A 14,562-nucleotide genomic window follows, 5' to 3' on the forward strand; every position below is an offset into this window, starting at 1 on the left:
TAACATATATTTATTTATTTATTTTTGTATAGAGATAGAGAGAAATACAGAGGGGTGGGGGAGAGAGAGGGAGAGAGACAGAGAGATACCTGCAGCCCTGCTTCACCACTCATGAGGCTTTCCTCCTGCAGGTGGGGACCAGAGGTTTGAACCTGGGTCCTTGAGCACTATAATGTGAGCACTTAACCAGGTGCACCATTGCCTGACCCCCACAAGGTGTTTTTATACACTAATGGTGGAGTAATAGTTTTACACAGGGAACAGAATTTTAGTGGTAGATGTGGTGTAGAACTATACCACTGTAACCACTATTAAATCACTAATAAATTATATTAAATAAAACATGATTCTATTACCTAGCTCATGGTTTATGTATTTCCTCAGTCAACAGAGAAACTACAAGTGATTTTAGCAGACTGGAATTTGCCCCAAAATAACTATCCTCTTTTGAAAAAAACTTTCAATCCAACTGTCCTCCTGATATAACATAAACAGGATTTATTCCAATGTTTCAACGTGAAAAAAAATGCTTTAATCACTATCAAACACTGACTAACAATTTCCTTGAAAAGTTAAATACCACAAATAATGTAGCTGAAAATGAATGTTACCGTATTGTTGATGTTAAAATGAATACTCCTTTTCTTTACTCCCTCTCCAGCCCCAGCAGGGATGCTTTGGCATGTCTGCCTTCAGAAGAAATTCTGCAAAAGGTTCACAAGCATTATTCCTTCCATTGTCTTTATCATGTAAGGATGGAATTATTTCTCTACTGGAGTGTATTGTAGGTGCTGCCTGTATTTTAATTCCTTTTTATGCTCACCGCCTGGCCATGAACTCTGTCTTCTAGGTACTTTTTAGAGAAGGTAGGCATCACTCCCTTCTTCCTTTCTGAGGACAAATGCCATCTCTGTGGCTTCATGAGGCTACAGGCCTAATATTAACACTAGACCCCTTAAACTCAGGCCTCCTGGTTCCTATGTTGTACTGAGATAGATGTGAAACAGTTGGTTTCAAATCTGCCTAAACCCATGACCTACATATCAGCACTGTATACAGTACTTGTAGGACCGGGCCCCACACACAGGGTGTTGACTTGAAGACCTTTCTTTCTCTCTCTCTCTCTCTCTCTCTCTCTCTTTCTATCTCTTTCTCGTTCTTTCTTTTCTTTCTTTCTTTCTTCTTCTGTTTTCTTTTTTTTTTTTTTTTTTTTTTGCCTCCAGGGTTATCATTAGGGTTTGGTGCCTGCACTACAAGTCTACTGCTCCTGGTGAAAATTTTTTCATTTTATTGGATAAGACAGAGAGAGGTTGAGAGAAGGGGGAGATAGAAAAGAGGGAGAGAAAGATAGACACCTGCAGCCCTGCTTCACCACTTGTGAAGCATCCCCCCTGCAGGTGGGGAGTGGGGCTTGAACCGAGATCATTGTGCAGGTCCTTGCACTTTGTACTATGTGCACTTAACCAGTGCACCCCCACCCATCCCCACCCCAAGACCTGTCTTTCTTCTCCAAGCACTACAACTACAAAGCTTTATAACCAGGGATGATGACCAGAACAAAGTGACTGGTGATAACCAGCAAACTCAGTCAGCACCCCAGAACAAAGTGAACACCAGCAGGTCCATGTGTACCTCACAAATAACCCACCATCCCTCATCCCCTCACTCATACCTCTCACATTTTCTGTCCCTGCACTGCCAACCCTGGAGAGTTGACCTCACAGAATGGGCACCCAGCTCTCAATAATTCTTTGGAAGAGCACTGGGGTGGCTAAGTGTATATGTGAACCTGCTTAGACCACAGGCCCATGTGTAAGTCCAGACATATGAAACAGCCTTGCTTTAGGTGTTTCCATGAAGAGAGCTACACACTGGGTGGATTCTTGAGTGAAGCAGATGGCTGCTACTGAAGCTGAAGGCCCAAGTGGGACAGAAGGTCAGTCCTCCCCAGAGGAGGGACACTCTAGCAAATGGAGGACTAGACATTGGTCCCAGGAATCAGGCATAATAAACCTAGGAAGGAAGGCAATGGACTTTCATGCAGAAGCATCTATTAAAGGAAAATAAAAAAAAAAAAGGAGAAGAAAGGAGATCTGAATCAGTGAGGAGATTTCAATGGTCTTAGAGTGTCATGATTTAGCACCATAAAGATGTTAATATTATTCAAATGTATTCTTTGTAAAATGAATAAAGCCCCAGCTGGAATGATTGAAAAACTACTTGAAATTTATATGAAGCACAAAAGCACATGAATAACAAAATCCACTTTAAAATACAGAAGCAAATAAAAGATGACCTTACCTCAGAGAAAGACAACACAAAAAAAATATTGATAAGGGCTACATAGCTTTGCTGCCAGAGTAAACAAGAACTCTGGATCAAGAACATAGACTCAGAACAAACCAGACTAAATAGGTCATGAAACAGAAGTCAGAAGCAAACCCATGATCTGAGCCTTCTAGGTAGCCTATCCTCACACTCACTCCTGCCTCCTGTTGCCCAAGGTCAGTTTCTGTGGCCTATCACAATGATCCAGACCCTGGGGAGGGATAGAGTGTGGATGCTGGGAGGGGCCGTGCACTCCAGCAACAGAAGGATAAAATGTGGCCACTGCCAATGGCACATTAGCAGGCACCAAATGCACGATATATATAAACTTTTTTTCCTTTCCTTTGAGACCTCATACAAGCAGTTTCACTGCTCCCAGACTAACTTTTTCTTTTCTTTTCTCTTCTTTTCTTTTCTTTTCTTTTTTAATTTCTTTATTGGGGAATTAATGTTTTACATTCGACAGTAAATACAATAGTTTGTACATGCATAACATTTCCCAGTTTTCCATATAACAATACAACCCCCACTAGGTCCTCTGCCATCCTTCTTGGATCTGTATTCTCCCCACCCACCCACCCCAGAGTCTTTTACTTTGCCAGGGTAACTTTTTCTTTCAGAAGACTGACAGATGCCACAGCATTGGGGCTTCCCCTCATGCCACGGTACTCCCATGTGATACTGGAACTTGAACTGGGGCCGTGAGCATGGCAAGGAACATGCCATGCATGGCAATCTCTTTTTCTTTGTCCCAGGATACTGAAATCTTAATAGCAAGTGGTAATTAAAAAATGAGAAATGAAATGAATACCTTGCACATCACCATTTACATAAATGTAAACCACAACAATCCCTAAACAATTTGTATCTTTCCATGGAAATGCCTATGTCCAAATATGTGGGCAGCCCAGAAGAAGACAGTACATGAGGAGTATGAACACAGGACAGAGACAGCCAGGTTGCCTGCTGGGCCACACCAAGCTCAGATGCTAACTCAATGCACTTCTCATCTGAGGTCAGAAGTCAAAAGGAAGCAGAGCAAGAAGGCGGGTGTGTGTGTGTGTGTGTGTGTGTGTGTGTGTGTGTGTGTGTGTGTGTGTGTGTGTGTGTGTCCAAATATGAGCCATGTGGTGGTATCTGGTCTTCATACTTGGTATGGGCCAGGCACCCTGATGACTGTATCCCCGGTACCCATCCTGGCAGGTCTGAGATCAGAGTGAACTGTGATCAGGGAGCAACGCCAGCTATGCTAGTCCTGGGAGGCAGCAATCTCCTCTACAAGTGAAAAAAATTGCTTTATCTTTTGATGCTTGAGAGAAATTCCTTTTTATATGAAGATGAAAGAGGGAACCAACCACATTAGGAGAATAAATTCACAGGCACTGCTCTTTTCTTTTTTCCCTCCTCCTCCTCTTCCTCTTTCCTCCTCCTTATTCTTTTCTTTCTTTCTTTCTTTCTTTCTTTCTTTCTTTCTTTCTTTCTTTCTTTCTTTCCTTACCACTGCTGAGCTCTGGCTTACAGTGGGTGCAGTGAATTGAACCTAGGACTTTGGAGTCTCAGGCAGAAGAATCTTTTTGCATAACCACTAGGCTATCTTTCCTACCACCATTCCCCAGAAAACAGTTTCCTATCTATAATTTCTGCTGTTTCAGTGCATCACCCCCATGGGTGTGTTGGGGATAGATGCTTACAGGTTTGAATACTCAGATTCAGCAGGATGACTTATGAAATTCATTCCATTGCTCTTACTGATAACAGGATGTTCTGTGTAACTCAGCACTTGGAAAACACTAGTCTGCGTTCCTGCATGAAGACAGAGAGGATTAAATATCCAAGTCACACTTCATTTCTCTCTATGAAAACTCACAAACATTGGAGGATAGACTTCTTAAAGTAATGATTTAGCCAAATGGCCTGCAAAACTTATGCACCTGTGCACTTCACTTTGAAAATAGGGCATTTACGGTGACTTGTAGAAAATATAGGTCAGAATGGCTCTCGTTTGTGGTGAGCAGCCTTGTTGGCTAGGAATGACTTCTTATGCCAGGAATAAAGGTTGTCCACAACAGGTGCCTACCCATCTGAGGAGCCTTCTCACTGCCAGGCTGTCAGCCACTCAGCCTGTCCCACACAGCCCTAGCTTGTTCTTTCCATCAGAAAACAGAGTCAAGTTGAAAGTCTTCCACCTGGAAGAACCTACAAAGATGGCTCCATGGCCCCTCTGTGCCCATGTTGGGCCATGGCCATGCTGGATCACAAGCCTGAGCTCCCAAGGTGACTGGAAACATTCCATCAAAGTGGGGTCCTGGGCAGGTTGGTGAGCAAAGACATGTTGCATTAGAGCCACCTCAGAAGCTGAGTGTCCCAGGCTCTAGGGAAAGTAAAGGGAAAGGAAAGGGGTGTAGTGTGCAGGAGGTGGGGATGAGGCCACTGGTCAGGGTCATCTGAGCAGAGGGCCATCCAGCATATCGGTTCTATGTGCAGGCTGATAGGAGTCTGAGGACACAGAGCAGGAGACTCAGGACTCAGATGTCCTCACTGTCAACCGCACAGGTCTGCTCCACTGGGAACATGCAGGATGAGTTTGTAGCTGTGGTGGAATCAAGGAGTGGCAATGTCAGGAGTCCGGTGGTAGCGCAGCGGATTAAGCACACGTGGCGCAAAACGCAAGGACCAGCATAAGGATCCCGGTTCCAGCCCCCGGCTCCCCACCTGCAGGGGAGTCGCTTCACGGGCGGTGAAGCAGGTCTGCAGGTGTCCATCTTTCTCTCCCTCTCTGTCTGCCCCTCCTCTCTCCATTTCTCTCTGTCCTATCCAACCACGATGACAACAATAAAATAATTAGGGCAACAAAAGGGAATAAATAAATATATAAAAAACAAACAAACAAACAAACAAAAAAAAAGGAGTGGCAATGTCCAGTCTGATCACAGAGGTAAGAAAAGTGGAGGGGAGGGGAATGGGGGGAAGAGGAGGAAAAAGGAGAGGGAAGAGAAGGGAAAAGGAGGAGTAGGGGAGGAGAGGGGGAGGGTAGGGGGGAGGGATGGGTAGGGTCAAAGGATCTCAGAGCTATCTTACCCTGCAAGTACTAACTATATCTGCATCTCCTCTACCATAATCTCCAGATGTCAATGACACATTAGTGAGCACACACCCAGGACAGGTTGTGTTTTTCCTGCCTTAACCACTGAGTCTAAGTTTGAGGGATTTCCGGTGAAGCCAGAGCACTGCTGGCATCCTCCACCCACTCTCTTCACCTTCCATTTCCTTACTCTCCTCTGCAGGACACTTTTCATCTGAAAGGCACTGAGCTTTGTGAGTCATGCAGCTCTTTCAGAGGGAGGTTACTGCTGGAGACTAAACTTGTCCCTAAGTTCATAAATTGGAGCCTGGATCCAGGGCAGCCATCTGGAGACAGGCCTGAGTGGATGCAACTGGTAAAATGAGAGCACAAGGTGGATCCAATCTGAGGGGGGCAGCAGCAGAAGAAGTAAGGACACAGTGAGAATTTCATGGCTAAGGAAGATGCCCTGCTATTTCTTGGGGCTGGATCCCAGTCCTAGAATGGGGAATGTGAATAGGCTTGTCTGGGACATCTGGGTCCATGATCACATGGATTGACACTTGTTGAAGCTTAGTTATACTGAGTTATACTCAGCTATGCTCAGCTACATTCCATTACGGCTACTTAGAATCAGTCATACTCAGTTACATTCAGTCATACCCGGTTACACTTCATTATGGTTGGTTATGCTTGACTACACTCAGTTACACTCAATTATACTTAGTTACATTCAGTCATACTTAGTAATAACTCAGTAATACTGTTATATTCAATCATCCTCATTACATTCAGCCATACTCAGTTAAGCTCTCCTGTGTTTGGTAATGCTTAATTATTCCCGAATGAGAAAGGGACACGTGTATATAATAATAGTAGTAATAAAATAAAATAAAATAGAGTAGAAAACCCCTAACAGCCAGTCTGCACCAGTCCATGAGACACAGCATATGTTCACATGTATCCACAAACTAGGGCAAAATATATAACTGAAAGCAAAAGTACACAATAGTCTGTAGTGTGTACCCTCCCCCCAACACTTTATCTGCACTATTCCAGCCTTTAGGTCCATGATTGTTTAATAATTTGTTTGGCTTTGTATGTTAACTGTTTTCAGCCACCAGGTTCCAGATGCCAGCAGGATGCCAACCAGACTTCCCTGGACAGACAACTGTACCAATGTTTCCTGGAGCCTTACTTCCCCAGAGCCCCACCCTACTAGGGAAAGAGAGAGGCAGGCTGGGAATATGGATCAACCAAGTCAACACCCATGCTCAGCAAGGAAGCAATTACAGAATCCAGACCTTCCACCTTCTGCATCCCACAATGACCTTGGGTCCATACTCCCAGAGGGATAAAGAATAGGAAAGCTATCAGGGGAGGGGATGGGATACGGAGATCTGGTGGTGGGAATTGTGTGGAGTTGTACCCCTCTTGTTTTATGGTTTTGTTAATGTCTCCTTTTTTAAATAAATAAATAAAAATTTAAAAAATTATTCCCAAGTGTTGTCTGTTGCATTCAATGATACTCACTTATGCTCAGTCGCACTCAGGTGTGCTAAGCCAACCATTTGAGGACTCATAGGAGACAGTCTTTCCAGCAGTTTTCTGGGGCTACCAGCACGGGTCCCTGCATCCAAGTAACATGTGCGGGTAAGAAGTTTCTTACATGGTATGTTTGCAGAGCCTGGGGCCAGCATGATGCTACTTGATAAAGAAGAGGAGGCAGCTGAAATTGCAAAAAGAGACTAAATATGCTTATTCGTGATGAAAAGATCCCAAATTAAAATACTGGAATGCTATCCTGGGAGGCAGTGGAATTTCAGCATGATTTGGAAATAGATCTCATCTCTAGGGAGATTTAAAAACAGTTTGGAGAGAGTGTGAGATAATTTGAGTTCCAAATACAAGTGTGTGTGTGTGTGTGTGTGTGTGTGTGTGTGTGTGTGTGTGTGCGTTCTAGAGTGTGGGTTTCTGGCCCTGTTCAGCTCAGTGGCTTCAGAGAAATAATGCTTGGGAGCCACATCTCCCTGGTTTATTACTTTTTTTTTCAATGATTAGCTTCAGTGTAAAATTGATATTTCAATTACGTTGAATTAGGCACTGCAGGTCAATGCAGGTTATTTTGGGTTTAAGTTCAATGCTTCGGTTTAGCTCAAGTTGCTAGTCTAGAGCAGGAAGGGAAGTGGCCTTTTAAAATTCTTTGGATTGTGGACCTTAAATGCAGCAGGAACCCATGAGGCTGCAAGGTGAAGCATCTCAAACACACACAGTAGGGCTCGCTTTGGAGGTGTGGGGACAGATGGACTTGACAATACTGATTTTTGCTCAAATTATACATTTCTGAAAACATTCCTGTACTGTTTAAGGAAGGTGACTGCTCTTGGTTCGGAGGCACAGAGTGAATTGGATTTACTGGGGTTTTAGAGTGAGGGAATACTTAGTGTGCAGGTCAAAGAACACAGGCCAAAGGGTATGGCAGTAGCTTGAGAAACTTCCCCCTAGACAAAGAAATACATGAGAGGAGATAGACAGAAACAAAAAGAGATGCATGTACAGAGACAAAGACACACGTAGAGAGAGACAGAAAATGAATGAATTCACATGGGAAGAGAGTCAGGCAGAGACACAGAGAGGGAAAAGCTTGTCTGCATGACTATCTATCTTAACTCTGAAATTGAATCCAAGAGAGTTTCCCTAGGGGAGTGACTTCACATCTGAGTTCTGTGCCCCAGTATGCATCCCAAACTGATGAGAAAAGCCCTGGTAATTAACATGGAAGTAACAACAAAACTAGGAAACTCACTCTTTGCAGCCTAGGTGAAGTAACTGATCTGGAAAGGTGAGTCCTAGACACTAAAGCAGTGAATAAGGGTGCTCAGGGGCACAGCTGCAGGTGCTGTAGTGTCCTGGACTTACTTAAACATGGACTGTGAGAGGAGAGAGAATTTAGAGGGGACTTCAGGAGCAGGACATGAGAGGCAAGATGGTAAATGACATAAGGAAAAATAGAGAACCCTCAAGCCCATGCAGCTATTCTCTGGGGGCAAAAGGGAGTGCAGAAGACTGAGATGTAAAACCAACACAGCTGAACTCTGATGGGTCCTCAAAGACATCTGGGGACAATCACTGGGGATGGAAGAGTTGGGTAGGTAGACCAACCACTCTTTTCAGTTTGCTTAGGACAATCCTGCTGTCCCTGCTGCTAAGATCATTATCAAAACCCCAGTGCTCTTTCCAGCCTCCAGACTGAGAAGAAAGTCTGCTGTGATGTCTTGGTGAGCCACCATACTCAGTCCAGGAGTTCTTGAAGCAGAGATGGTGCTTTCTCTTTGCAGGATTCAGAGCATTTTCTGCAGGCTCATTAGAACAGTTAAAACATGGAGCCAGGGGGCCAGGTGGCAGCGCACCTGGTTAATCATTCACATTACAGTGCGCAAGGTTTAAGCCCTTGGTTCCCCACCTGCAGGGGGAAAGAAAGCTTCATGAGTGGTGAAGCAGCGCTTCAAGTTTCTCTGTCTCCCTCTCAATTTCTGTCTCTACTCAATAATAAATAAAAATATAAACATTAAAAAATGGAATCAAATTTTACTATTGAGCAAAGCATGCAAGAAGACCTTTTTGTTATTGTTGTTATTTTTGCCAGTGCATATGTGATGCTATTGATATTAAGATCATCTTGGCAGTAGCAAAGGCTGAACTGGGGGCATTTACCCTGGGGGCATTAGTATGCTCCTTGGGGCTTTTAGATCCTTCAGGACCACAGGTGACCTGGAAAGGAACCCACAGTTATAGATGTTCCTTTTCCAGGAGCTTGAAGGTCATTTCCCCACAGCTTTCCATCTTGAGGTAACAACACCCAGATGTGACTTGGATGTTATGGGAAATTAAAAAAAAATTTTTTTTAAATATTAATTTTTCCCTTTTGTTGCCCTTGTTTTTTTTTATTGTTGTTGTAATTATTGTTGTTGTTATTGATGATGTCATTGTTAGATAGGACAGAGAAAAATGGAGAGAGGAGGGGAAGACAGAGGGGGAGAGAAAGATAGAAACCAGCAGACCTGCTTCACCTCTTGTGAAGCAACTCCCCTGCAGGTGGGGAGTCGGGGGCTTGAACCGGGATCCTTATGCTGGTCCTTGCACTTTGCAACACATGCGCTTAACCCGCTGAACTACCACCCAACTCCCACGTTATGGGAAATTTACAGATGTGCACTTGGCTCTAGTTCTTGAGACTTTGTCCCAATTAGACTCACCTTCTGTGTGGTACTGCCATCTGTGCCTGGCTACCGTGCTGTCAACACTGTCCCTAAGTCTGTTTAGACATCAGTTTAACCTGCAAAAAAGTCCCACTTTCCACCTCAGGACAAATCCTGGAAGCAGCTCTATGATGTTAGGAGACTGTTTCCTCCAGTGGAACCTGTTTATGGTGGAACAGAATTCTGTCTTGAGTAGTGTGTGATCATGATCAACCCATATTTCTCTGCTTGCCCCATGTTAGGAGTGACACAGGAGGGGCCCCTGGTGGCTAGCCTCCAGAAAGCTGAACAACTTCTGGGCAGAAGGAAGCACTGTACTCCCACACAGACAATAGGAAATCATGTTCCTGCAATGCAATCAATACAGCAACTTTGATTTTATGTGAATCAGAGTCAACCATAGGTCAGGTCATCACAAACAAGTTTCCACCTGTACAAATGTCCAGTGGGATGTTTGAAGGTCAAATAGTATTTGGGAAAGGGAGTATCCTTCTCAAAGGTAACCAGCTTCTAGCCCCTCCTCTGAAAGGACCTCCAACTACTGTGATATCTATAGAGCCTTAGCCCCAATTCACAAAGCTCTTCTCGTGTGTAGGTCAGCCCCCTGATCCCCATCCCCTGGACAACACAGTGAGCATCTTGGGGGAGAATTAATATCCTTGGGTGATGAAGTCCCACAAAGTTTAGAAACTTCTTGTATCACTTCAATTTCTTGTCCTTGAACAACTTTTTGTTTGGATTACAGGTTGATTCTGCTGGGTTATGCCTTCTGCCCAAGGATCTCAGTTGAAAGTCTTTTAAAATCTCCTTGCTCCATCACTCTGTTGTCTTCCTCTAGAACTAGCTGTAGCTGTGATGAGTCTGTTATGTTAATGAGCATAGCAAAGTCAGCTCTCTCTCTGGAAGATGATTTGTTGGCGTGCCTCATACCACCTGTACTGCCGCTATACAGATCATCCTCTCGCTCATGTACCTGGGCTCTCAGTTAAGCTCACCAGTATGAAGCAAAGACACAAGCAGTAGTTTGGCCTGGTGACAGCTGGACTTTCCACTCTGAGGAAACCAGTTTCATACTCAATAATCAGCACTGTCCTGGATCTCCAAATACATCAATGGAGAACAGGGCACACACCAAAATCAGTCTCTTTTGGGTTCTGTATTTGATCCTATTTGTAGTGTCCTGCCTGGGGTCTGGCAAGGTTTCTGATTGTGGATCTTAGGAATTCAAGGTTGTGCTGGAAAGATCTTCAGATGAACTTGCCTGGGGAGACTATATAGTGGTCATGCAAAAGATTTATTTTTTTATTTTTTTTTATTTATTTACTTAAGAAAGGAGACATTAACAAAGCTGTAGGTAGGATAGGAGGGGTACAACTCCACACAATTCCCACCACCCAGTCTCCATATCCCATCCCCTCCCCTGATAGCTTCCCTATTCTCTATCCCTCTGGGAGTATGGACCCAGGGTTGTTGTGGGTTGCAGAAGGTGGAAGGTCTGGCTTCTGTAATTGCTTCCCAGCTGAACATGGGCGTTGACTGGTTGATCCATACTCCCAGTCTGCCTCTCTCTTTCCCTAGTAGTGTGGGTCTCTGGGGAAGCGGAGCTCTAGGACATATTGGTGGGGTCGTCAGTCCAGGGAAGTCTGGTCGGCATCATGCTGGCATCTGGAACCTTGTGGCTGAAAAGAGAGTTAACACACAAAGCCAAACAAATTGTTCAACAATCATGGACCTAAAGGCTGGAATAGTGCAGATGAAGTGTTGGGGGGGGGGTACTCTCTGCAGACTTTTGTGTACTTCTGCTTTCAGGTATATATTTTTCCCTGGTTTATGGACCTGTGTGAACATATGCTCTATCTCAGGGGACCTGGTCTATATCTAGGTTTGGGGACTTTATTGGGGAGTGGACCACCTGGAATGGAATTAGAGAATACTATGAAAGGAAAGGTCTCACCGAGTGATGAAGCTGAAGGGTTGTCATTCCACACAAAAGATTTTCATACTTGAGGCTCTGAGGTCCCAGGTTTGATACCTAGTGCTATCATAAGCCAGAGCTGAGCAGGGCTCTGGTTTTATCTCTCTGTGTCTTTCACTAAAAACAAATAAACAACCAGGTGAACTAGTACATGACCAATGTGTGGGTTCTAAGTCACACAGCCCCTAAGCACACATGGCCATCAGAGTAGCCATATGGTATCCTTCTCTGCTCTAGGTGTCACTGCCAGGCAGATGATACCTGGATCTGAGTCTGTACACCATGGCAACCAGCTATTTCTCAAGCATGGAAACAAACAAGTAGGGGACTGATGAGGCCAAGGCTGGTGAGTCACTGTGAGAATGGACAACCCTCAGGTGAGCATCAGGAATGAGAAACCTAACATCTTATGATCAGGAGCACATTGATAGTAAAGTCAAAAAGACATTTCTTCACCACAAAAGAGAGAGGGGGTAATAACTGTTAGAATCATAACGAATTTAGAATGTTCTGTGGAAAGGATGGTCGTACATCTAACACAGGCAGACCCTCAGGAAATATAGCTTCTCTCCACCTCATTCATCACAACAGCATCTAAACTTGCAGAGAGCACATCACCAGTGAGAAGGGAGGTCTTACTGCTCATGAGAAGCAGATGAGGCTGTGCTACTGTCTCATTCTTTGAAAGCTGACTCCAACAGCTGCCATCAGGCTGTCACCTCCTGTAGCGATGCTTTCAGAGAATACTGATGGCTGTAGGGTAGACGTGCTGTTGGCAAGGTGCATGATGTTTAAACTTGAGCAGATATTCTTGGGGATGATATCCAGCAAGGGTGTTCAATGTGTGTCTGAAGCATAGCTGCCAACTGGCAGAGTGCTATGTCACATAGAGAGAACAGTTGGGGGCAGGTGACCAGCCTAGTTACTTCCCAACCCCTCCACCTGTTCTTCCAGATGTCCTCATGCTGGTTGCCTGTAGGGAGCCGCTCACCTTTGATGAGACCCTCTATCTACCTTTGATTTCTCCATAGAAGAAATCGCTTTCCCTGAATTCTGATAACACCTCATTCACTTCACTTTCTGCCTTCTGCATGCTTTATGACTCTGAGTAAAGCTCACCAAACTCTGTAGTCACCGGCTTTCTCTATACAACAAGAGTTTGATGACCCAGTGTCAACACATATGAACCTGGTTGTTGATGGTGAAGAAGGAATCTGGTTTACCCCACAGTCCGCCACTTAAGGCCAAGGTCCAGTGATGGTGGAAGGCACCTTGTGTTATAACCGCCCCCCACCCCCCAGCAGACAGGATCAAGTAGGCCACAGGCTGAGCCTTTAGTTTCTCAAGAGAAGTGAGAGATACAGATATTTCTCTAAAATTGCCAGACTTTTATCTATTGGCTTAGCCACATTTTTCTCATGAGGTACAGGCTGACACTGTCAGTGAGAGAAGTGATATGAGGGTCACAAGTACACATCATCATGGAGCGGTAAAGATGTTCTAGGGATCAGATCCAAGGCTTTACCCAAGAAGCTGGCTCTTTACAGCCTAAAGCAAGGAGGCAGCACCATCTATCTTCTTACCTGGTGCTAAAGCTCATCCACACAGTTCCTGTTGACACAGCTCAGTGCTTGTCTACACCTCCCCTGTCCACACGAGTTCAGTATGTGTCTAAACCTATAGAAGTCAGTGCATATCTACACAGCACCTGTTTGGATAGAGCTCTGTGGGGTGACTGAGAGAGTGAGATTCATTCTTGGCAGTGCAGATCTTCAAAGATTATTGTTATCACCAGATTTACAAAGTAACACAGGTCTTTTGTCCCCTCGGTGGTGGCGGTGGTGGGGTTGTCCTTGGCTGAGAGGACCTATTGCACTGTCCCACTCACACTAGTGAAGCCCTCAGAGTGTCATCGTAACTCCATGACAGGGTAAGTTATCTGTGGCATGACCAGAGTAGGAGTTAAATCCTCCTGAAGGTTAAACTTGAGTGTCACCAGAGAAAGAATTCCAGGAGAAATAAACTGTTAGGTTGCTGGAATAGTCACGACATACTTTTTGGATAGAAAAACAGAATACATCATGAGGTTTCTGACAACCCAACAGAAGCTTCTACTGATCGTGGTTTATTAGTATAAGAACCCTTCTTTGTGAACTAATGTCCTCAACCAGTGAGGGCAAAAGGTGGGTCACTGGGTCTACTTTCAGGTGAAGGCTTGGTGAGTCAGGGCCCTGGATGGTCAGATTCCAGATTCCAGGGATTAGTCTGAGGGTCAGGAGGAGGGACATAAAATGCTAGACCAGAGGTTCAACAACGTTACTAAATCTATTTCCTGTTGCTGCAAACACAGTAACATGAGGTCCAATCTGCCTCTGGACAGTTGTACCTGGTGGGGAACATTCTCCCAAGGTGGAGCCATGGGGAATTAGGAGGGCAGAGGATTCCGGAGAGCAGCTGACATACATGTCCCGCCTCCTTCTCCTTTGAGTTTGGGTCAGGAAGCCCAAGTGGGTGGCTTGTGGCTATGATGGTGAGCTAGAGGAAGTATTAATGGACAGATTCCAGCAAGATGCTTCTGACTGAATGCTAAACATTATTCCTTGATAGAGGATGGATCTGCATTCTTTTGTGAAACTGGAGAGCCTGAAAAAGACTTGCAGAAATCCCCCCCATCCTCAGAAAGAAATTGGAGGCATCCTCTGTACCCCTAACATAGTCTCCAGCACAGCCACAGGATGTCTGTCCAGAAATACGCGTTTGAGGGTTTCTTGGGGTTCCCAAGAAACCTTTCATGCCTATCAAACAAATTAGGATGGAAAGGAGCCCGTGATGGCAAAAGAATGGAAAAGCAGTAATAGAGGTCATTCACATGTCTGGGGATGAGAACAGGATGGGTCACACAAATGGGGGCAGAGGTCAGAGAAGATGTATATACAAAG

This window comes from Erinaceus europaeus, chromosome 2, assembly GCF_950295315.1.
Source record: "Erinaceus europaeus chromosome 2, mEriEur2.1, whole genome shotgun sequence".
NCBI lineage: Eukaryota > Metazoa > Chordata > Mammalia > Eulipotyphla > Erinaceidae > Erinaceus > Erinaceus europaeus.